Here is a 20,921-nt window from a genome sequence, read left to right as displayed (position 1 = left end):
GAACATACATAGTTTCACACTTTGTGAGTACTTGATAAAAATTTATGAAAATGTAAGCCGTTTCAGAAAGTAAATCGAAAAAAAAATTGAATCATTGAAGGACGATTCGATTGAAAACAGGAGTTATGAAGCATGTCATTTTATTGGTTCCAAACAAACGTCTGTGAATAAATTTAATTTACTGGTAGCGAACATTTTTTGTTTGGTAAATCACAAAACTCATTTCTGTAATCAATCGGATGAACTGGCACGCGTACTTCTGTCTATTTCCATACGCTCGAAAAAAGAATTCGTTTTGATGGATACATGAAAATAACTCATCAGCGTGAGTGAATAAAAATATTGCGGACATAAAACCGTCACATCGATGATATTTCTTTTCACTTTTACCAATTTTATTCGAATCTCGATCCATGGATGCCATGAACGAAGAAAAACAACCACCACCATAGCATATTCAGTCAATTCCATGTGTGCAGCAGCCACGGCTCATCCCCAAACGCTCCTTTCGTGACAGTCACATCAGTCACTAAATCACTGGAAAATTATGTCCCTCAACCACCACCACCTCCACCACCACCACCAACAGCCAATTGTATGAACAAATAAAGGCAAGGCCACCCAAAACCGATATCAAGGCATTCAGGAAAACGAGTTGAGGTGGAAACAACGGCGTGGCATGGGGAAAGAAAAACCTATTTCCATTTGAGCTCCAGCGGGCGGCAGAAGGAGGGAGGGAAGAGGCAAGTTGAAAAGTTTTCCAGATAAGAACTTTGTCATGTGTTTATGTTTGTCTGGGGCTTTGCTTCCTAGCCCTGGGACGATGTGTTGGTGCAAGTGCATTCCCCCCCTCTTGGGCCCTGGTTGGCGGGTGAACGTGGAACTGGGAACGTGGTGCACAGGGCGAATGTAAATAGCTTCAGATGTGCATATTTTATTAGCTTTTCATTCAGTTCGGTCGAAGCTGTCTCGTCTAATGCTTTAGTTATGAAGTGCGCGTCGCAGGGGAACAAGCGGTGAAGAGAAAGGAAAGCCACGAACAGCCTCGAGTTTAGTGCCGTCGTGGTAGGAAAAAAAGAAGTGAGAGAGAGAGAGAGTGAGAGTGAGAGAGCAGTGAAAAAAATAAACGTGTCTGGAAAAATATTTTCCCACCCGTACATCTCAACCCGTCACGATACCACGTGAAGGTTCCCTCGTAAGGTGCTGGAAAAATAAAGACTTATATCCAGACACCAAAGGAAACCCTGCCGTAACCCCGACGAGCCCGAGGAAAAGTGGTTTCAGCTTCGTATGCGGTACCATATGTGGAGAAGTGCTTTTTTTTCCCCTTCCTGTGAAACTAAGCAGAGAACGCAAGAGAAAAGCCATCTTTCCAGGACTTTCGATCGTCGGCCGGGTGGGGAGGGGGAAAGGAGGCAAACAAAATATCATAACTCAAATGGAACCATCGTTTCGGGAGCGGTTGCCGAAGCGGTAGCGCCGTTGTCCAGCCAAGCGGCCCCGTTCGGTTGAGGTTACGGTCCTGCTGTGTCTTCCGGCCCCGGCGTACCTTCCCGTTCAACCCGGTAGGTCATTTAATGGACAAACTTCCGAGCGAGTGCTGGGAACTCCAATGCACTGGTAACAGTAGACTGCCGGGGCTCGGGAACGATAAAGTTTATGATAAATTAAGCTGGCAGCAAAATGCTGCTGTCGGTTGTTTGTTTGGCTGGGGTCTAGCGTGTTACTGTTATTTAACTATTCAATTAGTGTTTAAATAGTGTTTTTTAAACATAACAAAATGCATGCACTGCGCCAGCTGCAGCAGTCGATGTTTCGTTTTGTTTTCTTCTTATTATTTCGTTAAAATCGTTACCTATCGTTCATGCTAACTGCTATAATATAACTGCTTTAAATCGGGATTTTATGTACAAATACTATTACAAATGAATGCCACACAATTGAAAATAATTTACACAATAATGATTATTGTTTTGAAATTTTAAAAGAACATTTTTGATGAACTTACATGAATTGAGGTGATGTTTTTATCATTATAGGGAAAAGAAATCATAACATTTTAAAAGAATCCAGAAAAAAAAACCCATGCTTTTTCTCAAAGTTTTCTAATGGTTCGATTATTTTGATACCAGCTTATTGAATTGATTGATCAATAGAATTAATAATTTTCGAACAAAACGATCAAATGGGACATTCCTCTTAAACTTTTATGGCAAACGCAAAGAGACTTGCTGGAACTGTGATGTTACATCAAGATTTTACAATGAAAACCCTTTTCATCGAACGACATTTCTACGAATGCAATGTGACCGGTCTCGGCCATCTTTGCACTACAGAAAGAGCAGTGACATATGCTGCTAGGAACGGGTCCTATATTCCACTGTCACTTGTTCGTGTTCCATAGAAAACTACCCAACAGTAAGGGAAACCCTTTCAACTCAACGGTTTCCGATTGCTTAAACGTTACGATAAATGTAACAATGGGAAATTATTTATTACCATTCTCTAGTGCCGCTCAACGGTAAAGTCCTTTCACCCTAATTTTCCCCTTTCGCTTAGGGCCCCCATGTGAAGCGAGGTACGGGCGAAACTTTCCACCCAGCCCCGAACGGTGCCCGAGTAAACTGCTGTCGCTGTCGTCGGATGGCAAATTTGGAAATAATGGTCCCAACGAGTCTAGCAAAACTTCACATCCTCACGACGAATGGCAGAGAGGGGGGTTTGGGTTGGCGAGGTATCTAAACGGGTCATCATTACAATTATTATTACTATTATTTCAGTGTGGCCCAAGTTTCCACGTCCTCGTCGCTCGAAGTCCGACGCACCCTTGGTGGAGTGCCGGAAAAGTCAAAAGTTTCCCTCTGCGAACGTTGTTGGTGCGGGGTAAGGGGAAGGTATTGGGTGGGATGATAGTTGATCTTTGCTGATGGGCTAGAAAGCTACCGTTTTTAATGATTTAAATATAAATTCTTCCTTTTCTATTCCCTCCCGCCCTGGCTCGGTCGGGGTGTTTGAGGTGGAAAAATGTCCTCTGCCTTACGCCCTTCGTCGGATAAAACTTCATCTCATTTGTCTCAGTGGAGCAAGCCTTTTGTTCCCCCGTAAGAGGCACAACCGGATGGTCCTCATTTCTGCTCTCTTCCCACCTAGCATCAAACAGTCCGATGGGCCATTAAACGCCTCGAAACTCGGAAGCGAACCCGTTCAAAGAAGTGTCATTTCTGAGTACGATTTTCCTCCTACACCAAGGCACCAAGGGTTTGCCGTCCTGGTGAACGCGATCTGCACCAAGTCTGAAGTGAATCATTACGAAAATCAACAAGATGCGAACGTTATCGTTCAGTCGTTCATTCAATTAGGCACCACCAGACCTACACACACAGACAAGCGGACCGACAAACATATGGTTGGACCGAGTTCCCATCGCGCGGGAAGAAATGATGTCGAGGGAACAGGAAGATCCTCGTTGGGTATCGTTCGTCATTGTGTCCATTCTCGGGGCATTGGATTGGGAACTAGCAGCTTCTGGATGCTCACGTGGTGCATTCTGGGATGTAACCGAGCGGATGGACTTCAACAGCACGGGCCAACCATCTACGAGCCCGAATGACTGAGAACTTTATTCCTTAATCCGGGAAGATGTGAGATGGCGACTAGTGATGGGTTCTCGGAACCGCACCCACCTCCCGGAACCGCTTCCGAGCATCGTTAAACCAGCTCCGATTCCAGCTTAGTAAAACCCACGATTCCGTCCGGCACCGAACGGCTTCGGACGGCTCCGAACGGCTCCGGACGGCTCCGGCTCCGGTCGGTTGCAGACGGCTCCGGACGGCTCCGGACGGCTCCGAACGGCTCCGAACGGCCCGGACGGCTCCGGCTCCGGTCGGTTCCGGACGGCTCCAAACGGTTTCGAGCTCGGAGTATTGGACCTACCTTACGGAGCCGCTTCCGATATTGGTGGAGTCTTTCGGAAACGATTCCGATTTTTTGTCGAATTTACCCATCACTAATGGAGACTAGACTTGTACATGCTGGACTCCAGCCCTTCGAACAATTTCATGAAGTAGCAAAGAGATCAAAAGCGAAAAAATTAAGAAGAAATAAGACGGTAGGAAAAAGGAAAAGTATACACTTCTTTGCATAAGTAAACCGCTCCTTGGTATTAGGGGCAAAGGCAACAGACTTATCTACTTTAAATAAAGATCATGTTTAATTACACTGATAATTTTTAATTTTACATTAGCTATATTTTGATTTGAGTACATCATTCAAAAACTGTGCCGTTATAAGTATGAGAAGCAGTGTAGCGAAAGCTTTGGTTTTATATAAGACTCTCAAGAACCAACGGCTCATGAGTTGCAACGGCTTCCGGTCAGTGCTTTGTCAAAGGTGCCGGTATTGTTTCCATCTGTGTACATTTCAGCCTGTCCATTGCCCCTTGTTGCACGATCAATTTCGAAGAAATCATACGTTACAGTATTTCTCTCCTTTCTTTCGTTTTTTTTCTCTCTCCCTTTGCTAAAATCTCACTGTAGTATTAGCTTTTTCAAACGGATAGACTCTTGTTATCAAGGATATTCTTTTTCTCATGAAACCCCTCTCATAGATATTGCCACAGGCCCTGTTCGTTGTGATCTTAACTGGAAGAGTTGATGCACGTATTTGATTCACTTTCACGAGTACGGTTCAAGCCTGTCGAGAATCCTTGACTGCTCCACCCCCACATCAAACTACTCCGTAACAAACCTCATCGAAATAACAAAAAAAGAATAAGACCGTCAGGCCGAGTGGCACCCAAGGGCTTTTCTATTGTCCTTATTTTACACAGTGGTTCCTTCAAAGGATTTCCATCGATAACACAACAAGCCTCTTCAGAGTCTGTTTGATCTGGTAATGTATCCTGTTGGATTAAATATTTATCTACTGCGTTTTCTTTCCCTCAGCGTCATTTTCACTACGCTTTGTCAGGGAGTGTTTCTCTTTAAATTAATGTTGCATCAACCAACACCGTACCATAGGATTGTGATAATACACGAAGACAATGGATTGCCCTCCCCCCCCAACCGCACACGTACCCGAGTCAACCAGATCAGATTTGTCTATCAAATTACACGCTGTTAAATGTGTTTGCGAACGAGCACTCATCTAATGTTTCTATTCCCAGCCTGCTCCATCATAATTATCCTCGCTACACAACGTACAAACAAACAGACACACACACACACACGCGCACACACACCAACCGGAAGACACTGGTTGAACGATCATCCGCTTCCGGGTGTCTTGTTTTTCCACCGCCCCGCTACCGGATGCCGTCCTTCGCTGCCCTTCCGCCACAAGCAACGCCGGGCAAAACAGTCCCACGGGAATGCAATCAAGCAGCCAGCAGCTCGTTATTTATGATTATACGGCCGTGCGTGCGTTTGTGCATATGTGTTGGAAGAAAATTATTAACCTCGCTTCCGGGGCGGATGGGTGCCCTTCTTCGCTTCACGCGCCCCCTTCTCCTCCGTCACTTTCCGCCGCGTAGCCAAGGCGTGCGAGGGGTGATTTATCGCCGTTGTTAGAATTCATTATGATTGCCCCGAAAACACAAGTCGTACATGCTAATGCTAATAATGCCACATAAATAATTACACCCATCGACTTCGGGAACGGGCGGCGGTGGCGTTTCCCGCACGTGCTGCACCCGGAAGACTGCAAGTGTGTGGAAAATCGTTCGGCTGCGGGCGTACTCTTAACGGGCTGGCTGCGTGCAACCACAGCGTCGCCTGCTTCGATTACTACCCGAGTACGTGGTGAGTAAAATCATATCCATCCAATTGCACCCACGCACACAACAAATGTCTGCCCATTTTCCTTAACCCTGGGCGATGCTCATTTTACATCCACCCACCCGGGTTAGCTAACACCTAATGAAAATCGGTGGAAATTTGTAACCAAGATGCCTACCGTGTCCCCTCCCACACCCTTAGGAAACATGATCCTCATCACCCGGAGGTTGGTGTAGCATTATTTTATCTTGTTTTTGTTTTTTGGCAGACGATAAACGACTTTCAAACACAATTTCCATTTCAAACGAGGACTCCAGCGTGGGCAGGTGTGAAAATACCGACGTGCGACGTGTGAATGTGTTGAAGTTTGACAGGTTCCTCTCCCCCTTTTTCACGATCCTGGTTCGGGGTTTCCCGGGGAGTGTTCACCGACACCGACAGTGGGAAATGGCCTTCGGAAGGGTGGGGGGAAGGAACGGGTGGCATGCTACGCTTTGTCGCCATTTTTCACAGCATATGTGCACACGAAACCCATCTCTCCCCCTCTTCCCTACAACCCGAAGTCGACGATTTATGCCCGTAAATACCAGCACCGAAAGTGAAGCGAAATTGGCCTCCGCTTTTCCGAACGCAGCCACCCCATTTTCTTTTGCCGCCTTCAACCCTTGCGCATCCGACGAACAATTGGCGACTGGCATTCCAAGTTGGCTGCTATTGGGCTCGGCAAACGGATCAAACAAAACGGAATCTGTGTATTTGTATTTCTGTGTTGTGTATGTTAAACTGTGCTTTTGTTTTATTCCTAGACACATAACTTATGATACTGTGTCCACTCTTTCGTGTAGTGCTTACGGATGATATATTGTTTCCATGTTGTTCATGTTGTTTTGTGTAACATTTCGTAGTCAAATATGTTTCCTCAATGGATTCCCTTTTTCCCCTTTTCCCCCGTTTAGGTAATTTTGATCACTAACGAAACGGAATTCTTGCGTTTATAGTTATATCCTATGGTTTATGTTTTGTTCTGTCATCCGTCAGAAGTGTAATATTTTAGTTTGGTGGAGCATATTTGGCGAGCTTTTCGTTGTCGGTTTTCCTTTACCTCCGTCTCTTCACTCTCTTTTCCATTTTACAAATCCATGCAACGAACGACAACATTCCGGCACATGCCAGTGAAGTATGTATTTGATTTGGTAAGCATAATTTATGGATGATAAATGTGAGATCAGCTACAGATGCGTCTACTGTTGGCTACATACATGCTTTTGAGTTGGCGTGCGAACATATGCAACTACAGTCAAAATAGATTTGCATCAAACGTTTTCCTATAGGTCTTCAAATTGTTTTGTCCTCATTTTAACTTATGTCCATAAAATCGCTTATCAAATTTAAAATACAAACTTTGTAAGATTTTTGAAATGTAAAAACACTTTATACAAAGCTATTTGTACTATTATCTTTAATGTCAATGATGCCAAAGCCATTACAAAAGACGATAGTACCATCTGCGGTATTTTAGAATATTTCAACGTTTAAAGCCATCTGCTTAATTTTCTCCAATCCCGGCAGCAATTGACCGGACCGTTTCGGGTTGCCTGCTGCTGCGCGCTGGCATAATTAATTATGCAATAATTAACGCTCGTCAACCATCAACTGGTGACCGTGATTGAGTGAAAGAGTGTCAACCGTTGATGTTGCTGCTCACGGTTGATCTGCAATCGGTGTAATTTAATTTCCATTTCCCGTGACTTTCGAACGGCCCCGACCGGGCGCTTCCGGTTCTCCGTTCCGGTTTCCGGTTTCAAGTGCAACCGTTCGCGAACGTAAGAAACACGAACCTGTTATCGCCGCCATGGCGTTCCGGTTTCGCGACCGGGTCGCAAAGCGGACGATTTCCATAATTAGTCCAATTCAGGATGTCCAGTCCAGGAGAGATTCATTTGTGCGCCTTCTTTGCGAGCCTGGACCAGCAACAGAAGCAGCAGCAGCAGCATCGATGGTTGGAACATTCGGAAAAGAAGGCGAAAACTAACATCGACCCGGTGGAACGCAGCGAGCGAACCAACCAACGCCCACCAAGAAGCGGCCCAGGAAAAGGGCAGGCAGTAAAAGTTTCCTCCTTCGGTTTCGGCCGTGGAAAGAGGAAGGGGCTTCTGATGTCTCCTCCGGGGGCACCGGAACTGCCGTTGACAGGCGAACACGGCAGGACATCGGGTCGACGCCGCACGAAACCTTTGCCTGGGGAGCGGTGGACACGATAACGATCATGACTTTTTATGTAAATCGCCGCAGTAAATCTCTCTATTAGAGCATGTAGTCGCTTGTATTCCGTTGCCGGGCTCAAAGGGATGGGAACGAGTTCCCTTCATTTACAACGCCATGCAAACACACACTCACACACAGGTATTCGGCCAAGTACGCCTCGAAGGACACGCGGAGGTCGAGGACGACGAGATAGCGCAAAACAATCAAAACGAACGAGGGGATGAGCTCGATTTGCATAGTTATGGTGATATTCACACCCGGAGGGAATGTGTTTTTCTTTTGCCTGCCCTACCCTGCAGCTCCTCCTCGCTCCCCCACTGTCACACTTCGCCCCCTTCAAAGCCATGTTGGATGGAAAATTTAGATGCGCAAAAACGACGAACAAACATTTTGGACATCGCCGGCACAGCCCACAGGGTAGCCGGGAAAAATGGGAAGGGGTTTTCTTTGGACGCAAACGAGCTTCGCTTGTGGCTTCATTCGGACGAAACGACCCTCCCGGGGGTCGCTGAAGAGTGTTAATCTGTGATTTTTACATGCAAATTGTTCAACATCGAAGAAGTCGAAAAACAAACCAACAAACAAAAAAAACGCACACACAAAACGGTTCCGCAGAGAGCGGGAAAAGGGTCGAGAAAGTGATCATTTTAATCATCCCCTTCGCTTGTTAAATGCCTCGAAGGTCGACATCGGCACCGGGGTAGAGTTCCCACAGCCAAATTGTATGTCCTAATTTATTTGCCACTGTTTGTCTTGTAGGACACGCTAGCAAATGACCGCAAACAGGAACGGATTAAACAGATTCGGTTTGGGTAGTGTGAGTTGGTGGAAAATGAAAAGCTCGAGTACTTGACATTCAGTGGAAATTAATTAACCATTTTTTGGCAATTTAATCATACAATACAATCCTCAAATTTCCTTGGAACACTGTCAGTAAAATCAGTAAGGTAACATTGAATTATCGAACAGAAAATGCATTTTGGGAGCTCATCTTTTTGATTTCTTTTTGTTGAAATTTGATTCAAATGAATATTCCCCACCGATCAGCGACTCCGCACGCAAACAAACAAGAACTCGCACGAAACAAACTTGCAAACGTCCCTCCCCTGCAGCGTATCATTATTCACAACGTGCGGTTCATAAATTGAAAACAACGAATAATAACCATAAAAAGGGCACTCATGCAACTGTTTAACAATTCATCAAGACCTTCACTTCCCACTTGCCACTTGCTAGGGTCCCGCCACCGGAAAAATCAACCGAAATCAGCACCATCAGGAGCGCAGGTAACGGGTTCCCCAATCGTCCGTCCACCAGCTTTCCCGGTGCCCGTTGTTTTCTTCCTACAAAAGAGTACCCACGAGCCGTCGCCAGCCCGTGGTCGTGCATTAAGGCTAGCATAAATATTTAGCATAATTAAACTACCCATTTGTATGTACCGGAGTCGGTTCGGTCTCGTCCATAACCGCGCCCGGGGTGGACAACTTTACCCCCGCCTTTGCAACACTCACCGAAGTCGGGAATTGGTAGGGAATTTAATTTTTGATTCCACACATTTACGAGCCTATTGACCTTTCCGTTTCGACGCTCCCAGCCCTCCCCGTTCGGCCAGATCGGCGCGCCATTGGGAATGTTTTATTTTATTGATTAACCAAGCGACTGCATCCTGTCGACGGCGGAGCGGCGGCCTGGTTGGAAGTTTCCATGCACATTAATGCATTTCTCACGTTGCCTTTTTGCATTGCCACGTGTGGTTGTGATTTTGTTTTGTTTTTTTTTTTGCAACGTTTTGTTTTCAAAATGATCTTGATTGTTTGAGTAGTTTTGTTATGTTCAGCAATACAATTTTAAATACTTTTTAAATGAGGAAGGTTTCATAGCCTGCTTGTTTTATCGATTACCATTAAAGTTCATGAGAGAATACAAATAAAAATAATGTCAGTAGTATTCACTTTTGCATTTTTTGTTAGTTTGACAAAAACAGCTTATTTTAAACACAACCACAAACATATTTGAATTGAATTAATTCTATTCGAGTAACGTACTCTTACTGCTAATGAAATGAAACCTATCTTTTTTGTTGAACCGTCCACAACATCATAGTCGAACAGTTGAGACGCTTGAACATTTTCCGTCTTTTAAATTCCTTACGACCCGATGCAGCATTCGAAATTCTCAACCGGCACTCAGTGCAAATCCTCTTACGCCAACAATTTCGCATGCATAAGCGCATGCACAATTTCTTTCCCCGAAACCCAAATCTGTTTGGTTCGAAAACACGGAAAATCGAAAGTAGGACCCGCAATCAGGGCCGCCGCTTTCCGCAGCGACGCTCGTTGCTGGATTACGGTACCGCCCGGACTTGTTCCGGGTTTTCCCGGATCAGCACCGCGACACGTATGCAATGCGACATGCATTGGAAAACAATGCTCCTGCTTCAAGCCCCACACCAAGCTGGCCAACCGAATGGGTGAATTGACGCGTTACGCATTTCGCGAGCCAAAATCAGTCCCTCCCCCCCTTCACTCGACCCCCCGCGTGGAAAGGTGGAGTGTGATTATTTGACTTGTTTTTTTTTTGTTTTCGGTGTGTGTGGTTATATTATGCCCGGAATGCAACCGAAGGGCGGACGGATTGAGGGGACAGCATGTTGGTTTCCTGCGCGACGTTTGTTTGTTTGCCCCGTCCGGGGTGAAGTGAGCGGCTTGGGAGTAATTTCAATTTCCTAATTATTATTTAATATCACAATATGGATTAACGATAATCAGTTCGTGGCCTGATTTTTGCCGGCCAAACATGGCGCTTATCGTCCGCCGCAGGAAACGGCACCATATGCTGCGGTCGCACATGGCCGGGAACGTACATCGAATCGCGGAAACAGATGTTTCTGTGTGTGCGTGCGTGATGGGATGTTGTACAGGGATTAGCATGGCCCGGTGCATGATGATGGTTGCACAAAGGTGAATTCCGGAGAGGTCAGCTGGGTGATTATTTGGCGCCTGTCCACGTGAACGCTATCCACGTAAGCACGTTTCGTTTCCCTCGCGGGGGAATGTCATCTGGATTCGGAAAATGGGAAATTCCCGCACCCTACTCGGGCATGGTATAATTTTAATTGCTTTTTGTCCGAGGCCGATTTGAAAGTGTCGCCCGGAGGAAGGAGATGTATGTTTCTTTTAGCTCAGGTTATTCACTAGTCGCCCACACAACACATATGCATGTAAATCGAATATCAACTTGAAATAATCGTACTTCTATGCAATATGATTGAATCGTAAATGATGCAAAAATAATGCCTATACGTACAAAAGTGGAGGCGCTAACCGTACCTTGTTCAAAATGTATATGTTTAGTCGTATATTTTCTAAGTCGGCATCAATTACGACTTACGATATACATCAGCCGGACATTGCTCGTTTATCTATACGTATGCATAAAGAAAATCGTATTACATTCTTAATCGGCATCATATGGAACAAAGAATATACATTGCTCGTACATTGTCTATGCTTACTGCGATTCCGATTCGTAACATACTAATATGTGATTCAATTTCTTCAACTTAATACGACTTCGTGTTGTGTGGGCGGCCCTTTTCACTATTTTGCAACGCGAGTTTTTGAAATCATTCTTTATGAATATACCCTCATGAAGGGCTACATTCATGGCTTTTTTAATACTGTTTAAGTATATTTTCATCTTTAGAGACTTGTACGATTATGAGTGAAATGAAAACAATTAACGTATTTTCGTACACCACACCAGTATCTTGTAAAGATTTTCTTTGTATAGAACATATACTTACTGTTTTTTTAAATCTACTTCAGTTCCAAACGATCTGATAATTTTACTGTTAGTATTTTGACAGGTCCTTTAAATTTTTTGCTAACCTTAACAAAAGTTAAATTTGATAAATATCATGAAACGATACTCGTTAAACAGAGACTCTGCATAAAAGAAGAAAGATCAAACGATAGAAATGTAGAAATAGAAGAGACTCACTAATTAAAAGAAACTGTATCTTTATGGTCGCATTAAAAACCTTACCTTATTGATTTCTAAAACCGGGATCAAACCCGTAAGCAAACAAGTCGTGTATGCTTGATTCCTGAAAAAATAACTACTTACCACAAACCGTCCCACGTGTTTGTTACATATTCCCGCACAGTAACCAAAATATCCGCGTACCGCATCGGTGATTGGTTCTGTTTGCTATTCCAGCTTTGTCCACGACGTTGCAAAGCCACCCACTTTCCCTAACGAACTTCAGCGGGCTAAATCTACTTCTCGCTTGCGTTGACCAAAGAGAAAAAGAGAGAGGGATAGAGAAAAAGAAAGTGAACCAGCGGTATCCACCTCCACCGAATCGAATGGCGAATGCCATTAGAGGACCGAAGCGTGGACACTTAATTTGTTGCGGCTCCCACAAACACCGCGAACGTGACTGGTGTCGGGAAATGCGATGCCAAAAATTACGGAACGGCCACGAAAGCCCGAACCGGGCGGAGGCTGCTTGCCATGGTGGTACGTGTTTTGGTTGAATTTGATCTAGGTTCGAACTATTTCAATGGTGTGCATGAATGTTTCGGTTTTTCGCGGAACGCTCCAAAAACACTTACAATGTAAATCAGCCATCGATACCCGTCCAAACATGGTTATTTTGGCTTTGTTTTCTTGTTTTGTGAAACGATTACTTAATTTTATTCAATGGTGTGAACCAGTATTCCTAACCCTAAATGCAAATATATTCCCGATCATATGATAACATAACGAACGAAGCCAGTTCAGTTATTACGAAAACACATTTAAATTAATTTACGAATAGGTTTAACTTTTTCACAACAAATAATAAAGCCAGGAATGAATTGAAAAGGAGCCCGCTTGTACATACATGAAAACGTAAACCCCATAATAGTACAGCGCAACAATAGGGTTCGATTGGGAAAAATACCATTCACAACCGCATGATTAATGATTTAGCTCTTCATTTGTGGTTTACCGGCTGGAGTTCACATCAACCTAACGCTTTACATCCAACGCATACCCCGTGTTTACCGGAGTTTAGAAAGCAAATCAATGGCATCCCAGCATCGATAAGCCTCCCGCGTTCGGATGCAGGTACACCAACAAACAGTGTAAACAGTAAACAGTGCCTGCTAAATAAACCCCATGACGGGCAATGCTGAAAACTGCGTGAAAGTGCAATCGTTAATGTCAAGTGAGCAGCACGCAACATTATCAAACCCCAAGCCCCAACGCGAGTATTCGCTACCACTTTTCCAACGGGAGTTGAAATGAAAAGGGATGCTAAATCGTGATTTCACGATTGAGATTGAAGTTGAGTTGTCCCGCACAAACGCCACGTGGGAGCGTGTTTCGTGAAAGCAAATCGTTCGAAAGCACGCCAACCACCGTGGGGAGTTTTCTAAACTCGAAAACTCGATGTAAAACTACCTTCACCCAAAGCGTACATGTGCGCGTTTTCCTGGTGAATGAATATGATTCAAACACTTGCTTGTGGTGCCGTTAAAAAAATAGCATTCTGTGCACTGGTGTTTTTATACCATCGCCGTGAACACTATGTAAATCTGAAATGGGGAAAACCTAGTATGCCCGAGTTTTCCCCACTGGTAGTCAAATGTGCTCACAGGACGGTGAGGACAGAACGGAGGGAGAATAATTCCACCGAACAAATGGCGTGTGAACATATTTTAACATCGACGTTAAATCAATTTTCCAAACAAATATTTGCCTTCCTGGGCTACAGTTTTTTCCTCTTATTTGTGTTGGAATCAATAATCAATAATCTCTTTGTGTTGGAATGAAAAATAAACCGTTTGTTTGCGTTTGAGCATAGCAAAAATAACTGGACTTTAGAAATTTGCACTTAAAGAAAGGTTTTTTTTTATTATTATTGCATTTAATTTCACCAATAAATTATGTTATACCTCCCGGTTCAATCAAGTGCTTTAACGGTCCTATCACTTTATTTTCCTCTCGTACGCTTTTGTACCACGGAAACTGCCAATAAAAACAACAGCGGCTGGGGGTAAATTTAGGAGTAATAAAAAAACAATCCTCGCCCCCCCCCCCCCCCCTTCTTTCCTACCCTCTTTAGTGCAAACGGAAGGGATTAAAAAACTTACTCCTTATTTCACAGCCCATGACCGGAACCCTTTCGTCCATCCGGCGCAAGCACGGTAAACATTGATCCTTCAAAGAAAAAGGGAAAATTTCGTCACCCAACCAACCGGAGCCTCAAAGTGTACGCATTACAACACCTAGCATTCGCCAACTCGGAAACGGTAGGCAAGTGGGCGGGAGAAAAACATAAATGTCCGTCGAAATCGGTACTAAGCCATCGTCCACGGCGCGGGAAAAGGACCTGCCCCATAAAAACCAAAACCCCTTAGAACCATTTTTCCCTACCACCAGCCCACGTTCGACACGGAAAACAAACCGAGCTTTCGATACGACCGTCCATTCGCGCGCTACGGGTACCTGGAAAATTATTCAAATGATACATCATTCGAAGCCAGTCGGTTCCCTTCATCCCGAAAACAATCAACCCTCGTAGCAATTAGTACGAAATTTGTGTTTTTAATTCCGACACTTGGCCAGCATTCCATTCCGATGCTGCCTTTCCCCCGGGGCAAGGGAATCGAGGGGCCGAGTCCTCGCGAAAACCTCCGCCGGTCGTCCAAGGTGTGGGGAAAGTAAAAGCCGTAGGGAAAACCGCGTCGACCCGTTCGGCTCGGCTTGCGGAAAGCCCGTAGAAAGGTGATGGTGTACTGTTAAGCCTGCACCGTTGTCTCTTGCCGTTCCTCTCAAGCTTCGTGGTGACCAGCATCGTCTTGCCTTCCCATGCAGACTACGGTCGGGTGAGTTTACGGCACTTATGCAAATTGACATTCGTCTGTCCGGTCGCTGGTTTGGTTGGAGATTTTCTCGCTGAGAAGTGACCCGTCATGACGGTCGGTTGCTTTTTCTTTTTTCTTAAACTCTTCGCGGATTGGAAATGTCCAGCGTTGCTCAAATCTAAAAATCATTTGAAAGAAATATCCAATAAAGAGCTTCCCTCAATTTTATGGATGGAAACGAAGAAGTTACCAATTCTCGCATGACCGCCAGAGTAAACATTTATATGTGTTTTCACTACAAAGAACTAATTTAACTTCTTTTCGTGAGGCATTGAGGGTAACTTTGTGACTTGGCACCATAGTACAAAGTACTCTCATTTGAAATTACCTTTGATAAACTGTTTGTGAAAACCTTTTCGCAATGTGAATCAATTTCCCGATGCGAACGAATCGAGACCAAAAATCAAACTCTTCACCGGCGGCAAATAACTATACGAGCATAATACGCAAGCAACCAACAGACATATTTCCCTTTTCCCAACTGTAATAAAGCAGTGTGCACCAGATTGACCATCTCGTTGGATAAAATCGTTCCATCAGGCGATACCAACCTAACCCCATCCAACCAGGGGGTTTTGTGTGCGCATAGAGCACTTTCAATTGATCTCTACGAATCAACCCTACGATCTTGCACACCGTGCTTGACGCTCTCCCACTCAGGGTGCGGAAAGAAAAGAAAGGAAAGTCAGTGTGTTTGCACAATGCTGCGAGAAGTATTTCCAGCAAAGTAAAGGAAATAAATTGAGTACGTGATACAATTCGGGTGCCATACATTATCCCAAACGTAGCCCGGGGCGGAATATGAGCGGCAGTGATTGAAGGGGTTCGCCGGGAAGGGGATGGTTTACCCTTCGGAAGCCCTCTCTATCGCGCATCCATTTCCCCTTATAGACGTTTTATTAACTCCTAGTAGCAAGAAAAACTAACAACTAACAACATTTACCGAAAACGAAAGCCTTGGGAAAGTGCGAAGGGTTTACTTTACTCCAAAGAGCAAAAGTCGTCCAACAGTGTCACGATCGGAATCGGTTCCCGATACGACCAGCGTCCTTTAACTAATCCCAGCGCTCCAGCGAGCGTTAGTTTCAAGCGCATTCACCTTGCGGGTGTCTCATCGTCGGAGAAAGAAACGACACCGTGCATTATCCATATTCGATTAGACGACAGCCGACGCCGAAGGCACGAACGATATTTATTTATCAGTAAAATTCTGTCTCGCTGCAAGAAGCCCTCCCTCCGGTGGCTCTTCCTTTTCTTGTTGCGCCCCGAACTCGACCCGGTTCGTAGGTATTTCGTGGAAAACTAAATCCGAGGACGACAAGAAACTGCACGCCCGCTCGGAGCGCGCGTCTGGCACGTAGGTTGACTATCGGCACTAGACGAAAGCCGGAAATCTCGATCGTGAAGTAAAATAAACGAAGGAAAAAAAGCAGGTGGAATTTTGGGGGGCTCACAGTTTCCGCTCCAAAAGTACACCTGTAAGTTGGTTGACGATGGCAAACAGAACGTCGCCACACATTTTCCAGGAGGTCCTTACGCCAAACAGAAGAGAAAACCACAACCATTGTGAAGAGTTGGTCACGAGGGAGTTGTACGACATGCGCTTGTTTTTCACTTACCTCCAATCAGGCTTTTGCAAAACCGACCGCTATCGATGCACGTGTACGAGCACCTTTGCCGGGTTTTTCGTCCTATCGATGCCCAAGAATCTTAAATCAATTTCGTGATCATTGACGAACCGAACCTTACCAGCATACGCTGCTCCAAGGAAATCCAACGTTCCAAAAGGACGAAGGCGGTATCGTAACGGACTCTTAATGGTGAAAATTGTCCAAGAAACCATCCGGTGCACAACAAAGAAAACCCTTGGGCACATACATACCCTTCGCAATTGCAATTTCGTGAGAGAATTCTGATTCATGGAACGGTGACAACTCCCTCGGTCCTCGAGGAGGCAAGGGGGCGGAATCAGGGGCTAAGCACTCCGATCTCGATGATGTATCGCCAATACCGGGTTGGCCATTGTTCCCCAAAATGGAGACCATTTTCTTCGCCCTACATTCCAGTCCATTGGAAGAACCGTTCCCATTCATTCGAAAGCAAAAAGGTTCGAATTGGTTCGATCTGGACCGAGTTCTCCACGAAAATCGGTTGGAACCCACAACCTCCCCCCCCCCCCCCCCATTATCTCACCCATACTACCACGGTACCGGTACAACGCTTTTCCTCACTTGCCATCCGCCGGTTGCGCCATCGTAAATTGAGCACGTTCCATTTCCGGCCCGGTCCCCGGAAATGAATGCTGATCCACTGGAGTTTTGCTGATGGAATTAGCACCGCCCGCTCGCTCACCTCCCGTCGGCGATGGGCGGATGGTTTTGTTGTCGTGCAGTGGACGAAAGTGTCTTAGCAAGTGAGCATTCCACTGCTGACCCGTTTCGGGTTCGGGACGGAGCTTATCCGCTTCCCTATTCGACTTGTTTACGCTTCGGGGCAGTAGTTTGCTAAAGTTTGGACATCGGTCCCGGCCCAAATCCGATGGATTCAAAGTTGGGCTCACCCCTCACACACATACACAGTCGGGGATAATGATATTCAAGGCGGTCGGAAGATGGACAGTTTGACGTCGCCCCGAAAGGGCTTGGCAGCGTCAACGAGTGCTGGTCGATCACTGTCGCCGGCAATCCTCGCCAGCCCATTGTAGCTGCGGGGTATGGTAAATCCGTCTCACAAAGTTGTTCACGGAAGCCAAAAGCTCCGGTCCCGTTGTTTACGATCCTGTAACGATGCCCCGCGCTCTCCCCATCTCAACCCGACCAAACAGGACACACACACACTCTCTGTTGACGTTCATTAGCGTTGTCCTACCCGTGGCCCTGCATTTTCTCTCGTACGCAAGCATGTAACGCTGAAACTTGGTGCCATCTTTGCGCAAATCCCATTAAGCTTCCGATAATGACTTTTCAAACTTTCTAATTGTGCGGTAACGTGGGCTTGGGGTTGGTGTATGCAAGGGACCCCCTTGGAAAACCCGGAAACCCTTTTCAGATCCCGGGCCGGGGCGAAAAGTTTATTTCACAATCGCTCGTGAATTGTCCTCGGCTAATCCGACGACCCAATCCTTGCAGGAAAATGCACAAACGAATCGAATCCAACGCTGCACTGAAGGATGCACGCACTCAAATTGTTTTCCCTTCCGTGTGTGTGCATGTGTTTATGTTTATACGTTATGTTTGAGAACGAAAATGTGCAAGAACATCCCGCTTAACATAGGATGACACACTCTGAATCCGTTTTGCCACCCGGAGGACAAATGATAGAAACCATTTTCGGATAAGCTCCGCTTTTGAGGGAAACTTTTCGAATGCAACAAAAATAATAAACACAACACCCGGGGTGCATACGAATGCGATGACTTTTCCCAGAACGAGCAACCGATGGAGACGCCTGGTAGTTCATCTGCTTTGCTGTACGATTACGTTGCGAATTTGGTAAGAAATTTTCCAAAATCTATTTGTTGAGCTTTAGATTTTGTCGGATTTTTGGAAATGAAATATTATCTCATGATTTTTCGAGATGAAATATCACCTCATTCTTAACGAGGAACTTTTTCCCGTAATGACGTAACCATGGAGGCGCCTGGTACCTCACTAGCTTTTATGTCATCAGGATTATGTCAGGATAATTTATTATTTGTGATATTCCATAAATCTTACTGTTTATATGGTTTTCTTTCAAAAAATGTATTCAAGTTTAAGAAATTAAAGTTGTAAACCTTTTTTTTCTATCCCAGATTTAAGTATCATTTCTTTTTACTGCACGCTGCCTTGGCTACGGATTAATAATTTGTCCTATTTAGGTACATTTTCCTACCGGGAAAGTTTCCCCCCTCTCCATACTCACAAGTTTTTTCCGGATACTTTTTTTCTGAAACCACTCAGTGCCGAACAACTAAAGAAGAACATATTTTCACCATGCATACCCTCATTCCTCTTTAGATCCGGACCATCTAAATGCCTCACGATGTTTCTAATATTCATATTTTTCCAGCCTTTTACCAACAAAAAACCTTGTCTGCAAGGCTGACTTTGGACCATCATCACTTTTCCATCGACGATACTATAAGATATTCTTCACACACACAATTTATTTAAAAAAAACCTTCACTGACAACCCACATAACCGGAGGGGACTTTGTCGACTTTGTTCTCTTTACCGTTTTGTATTAATTATTCCCGAGTCTCGGAAAATGAATAAACCCACTCGCATTAGCGCTGGCGGGCCCATTCGTCCACGGCCCGACGCTCGGCATACAGACCGCGAACCGACCAACATCGAGACAAGGCGAGGGAATGGTAAGAAAAAAGAAAACAACACTGCACACCCGAAATTATAAATTCATAGGACAACCCACAGAACCGGCACCGGGGCCAGGGCTGGCCGGAAATCGGTCGAAAGAAGGCTGAATCGAAAACTTTGCCGACAGTTTTTCCAGGGTCCATACGGCGATGCGGCCGATCTCTTGTTTGCCTTTCCATGAATTCGTTGTTTTTTTTTATGCCTCATTTCTCTGCTCACTACCATTTCCAATAAAAAATTCTATGACTAAAATTTCCGCTTAAAAGCTGCTTTCTTTCGACCACCGCGTAAAAGTGCCATCATGGGACGATTTTCCACCGCCCAGCCCGGTCCATTTGCGAATGTGAACTGCTGTTCTACGCACTCTACACCTTCTGCTCCGGTTGGCTCCATTCGGGGTTGAGCCGCGGTCCTCTTTATTATTAATCTGCGTCCCGTTTGGATGGTACGTGGTAATTTTTCATGAATATTAAGCGACTCCTGGCTAAGCCGGACTTTGGTGGCAACCAGGTAAGTGGTCCCAATTTGTATTACGCTCCCGGTAAAAATTTCCCTACGCAATATGGGTGCCCACTGCTTCCGAGCCCGGAACGACGCCTTCCGGTCCCTTCTGGCTGCGGTCAGCCCGCCGGGGGCGACACATCTGTGCGTGCGTTAGGGTAAAGCGCAACAAAGAAAACGGCAGCCAAAAATAAAAACAATAGCAAACCCTGCTCTCCCTACCCGGATGGTCCGGAAATGGTCAACACCAGCCACCGGCATAGGACGACATGCCACCGCTAGGTCGGAACGAGGCGAAGGATTCGCGTAACGATAAACGAAACCCACGCCGCCGAGAAACGCCAGGCCCATTAGCGCTAATGGCAAATGATGGAACGGTAGGCTTTCGGTTCCCGGACAGTCCGCGCGCCGGAGATCGGTGCCGGAAAAAAGGATAATGGAAAATATTACTTGTGAAAGGATCGGCTCGTAAAACCTTCGGAGGGCGAGGCACCGCTTTCTAATCCATTCGCTCTTCACTCGGCTATCAGGTGCTGGCGGATCTGTAAAGTACGGCCCGTAAGGACGGTTTGCTAATGCTCAGCTTCAGCTAAACTCATTCGACCAACTGGCCAAAAGCATTAGACCATCCCTTTCGATTCCAGTGGTGATGAAAAATTAGTAACGATCATTAGTATCTTTTTCCCGGTCGAAAATTGGAACGATCGGTGGGACTTTCTTCTCTTCCGACGCTATTTATTTAAGTATACTTGCTTAATTAGTTGTTAGATGTTTCGGTGCGGCTCAGAAAGGATTTTTATATTATTAAAAACAATGCCCATTAAGGAAGCTAGTTATATTGGGGAGGTTTAGAACGAGAGGAACTTTAAATCCCGCGAAAACCATTGGTGTTGTTTACAGAGTTTTTCATTTAGCTCTTTTGTTATTCGTGACTGTTCATATCTTGTTTTAGTGGCTTTATTATGTGTATCATATATTAGTTATTCATTAACTGTTTTAGAAACTATCCTTTGCAATTATCAAGATGAAATAACTGGCAAAGTCGTCTTTTATAGTAGTCTATTGGCTAATTTTATATCAAAAATTTCTTTATTATTCGTTT

The sequence above is a fragment of the Anopheles ziemanni genome, chromosome 3 (genome assembly GCF_943734765.1).
Source record: "Anopheles ziemanni chromosome 3, idAnoZiCoDA_A2_x.2, whole genome shotgun sequence".
Taxonomy (NCBI): Eukaryota; Metazoa; Arthropoda; class Insecta; order Diptera; family Culicidae; genus Anopheles; species Anopheles ziemanni.
The sequence above is the reverse complement of the archived record's forward strand: the minus strand, read 5'-3'. Positions refer to the sequence as shown.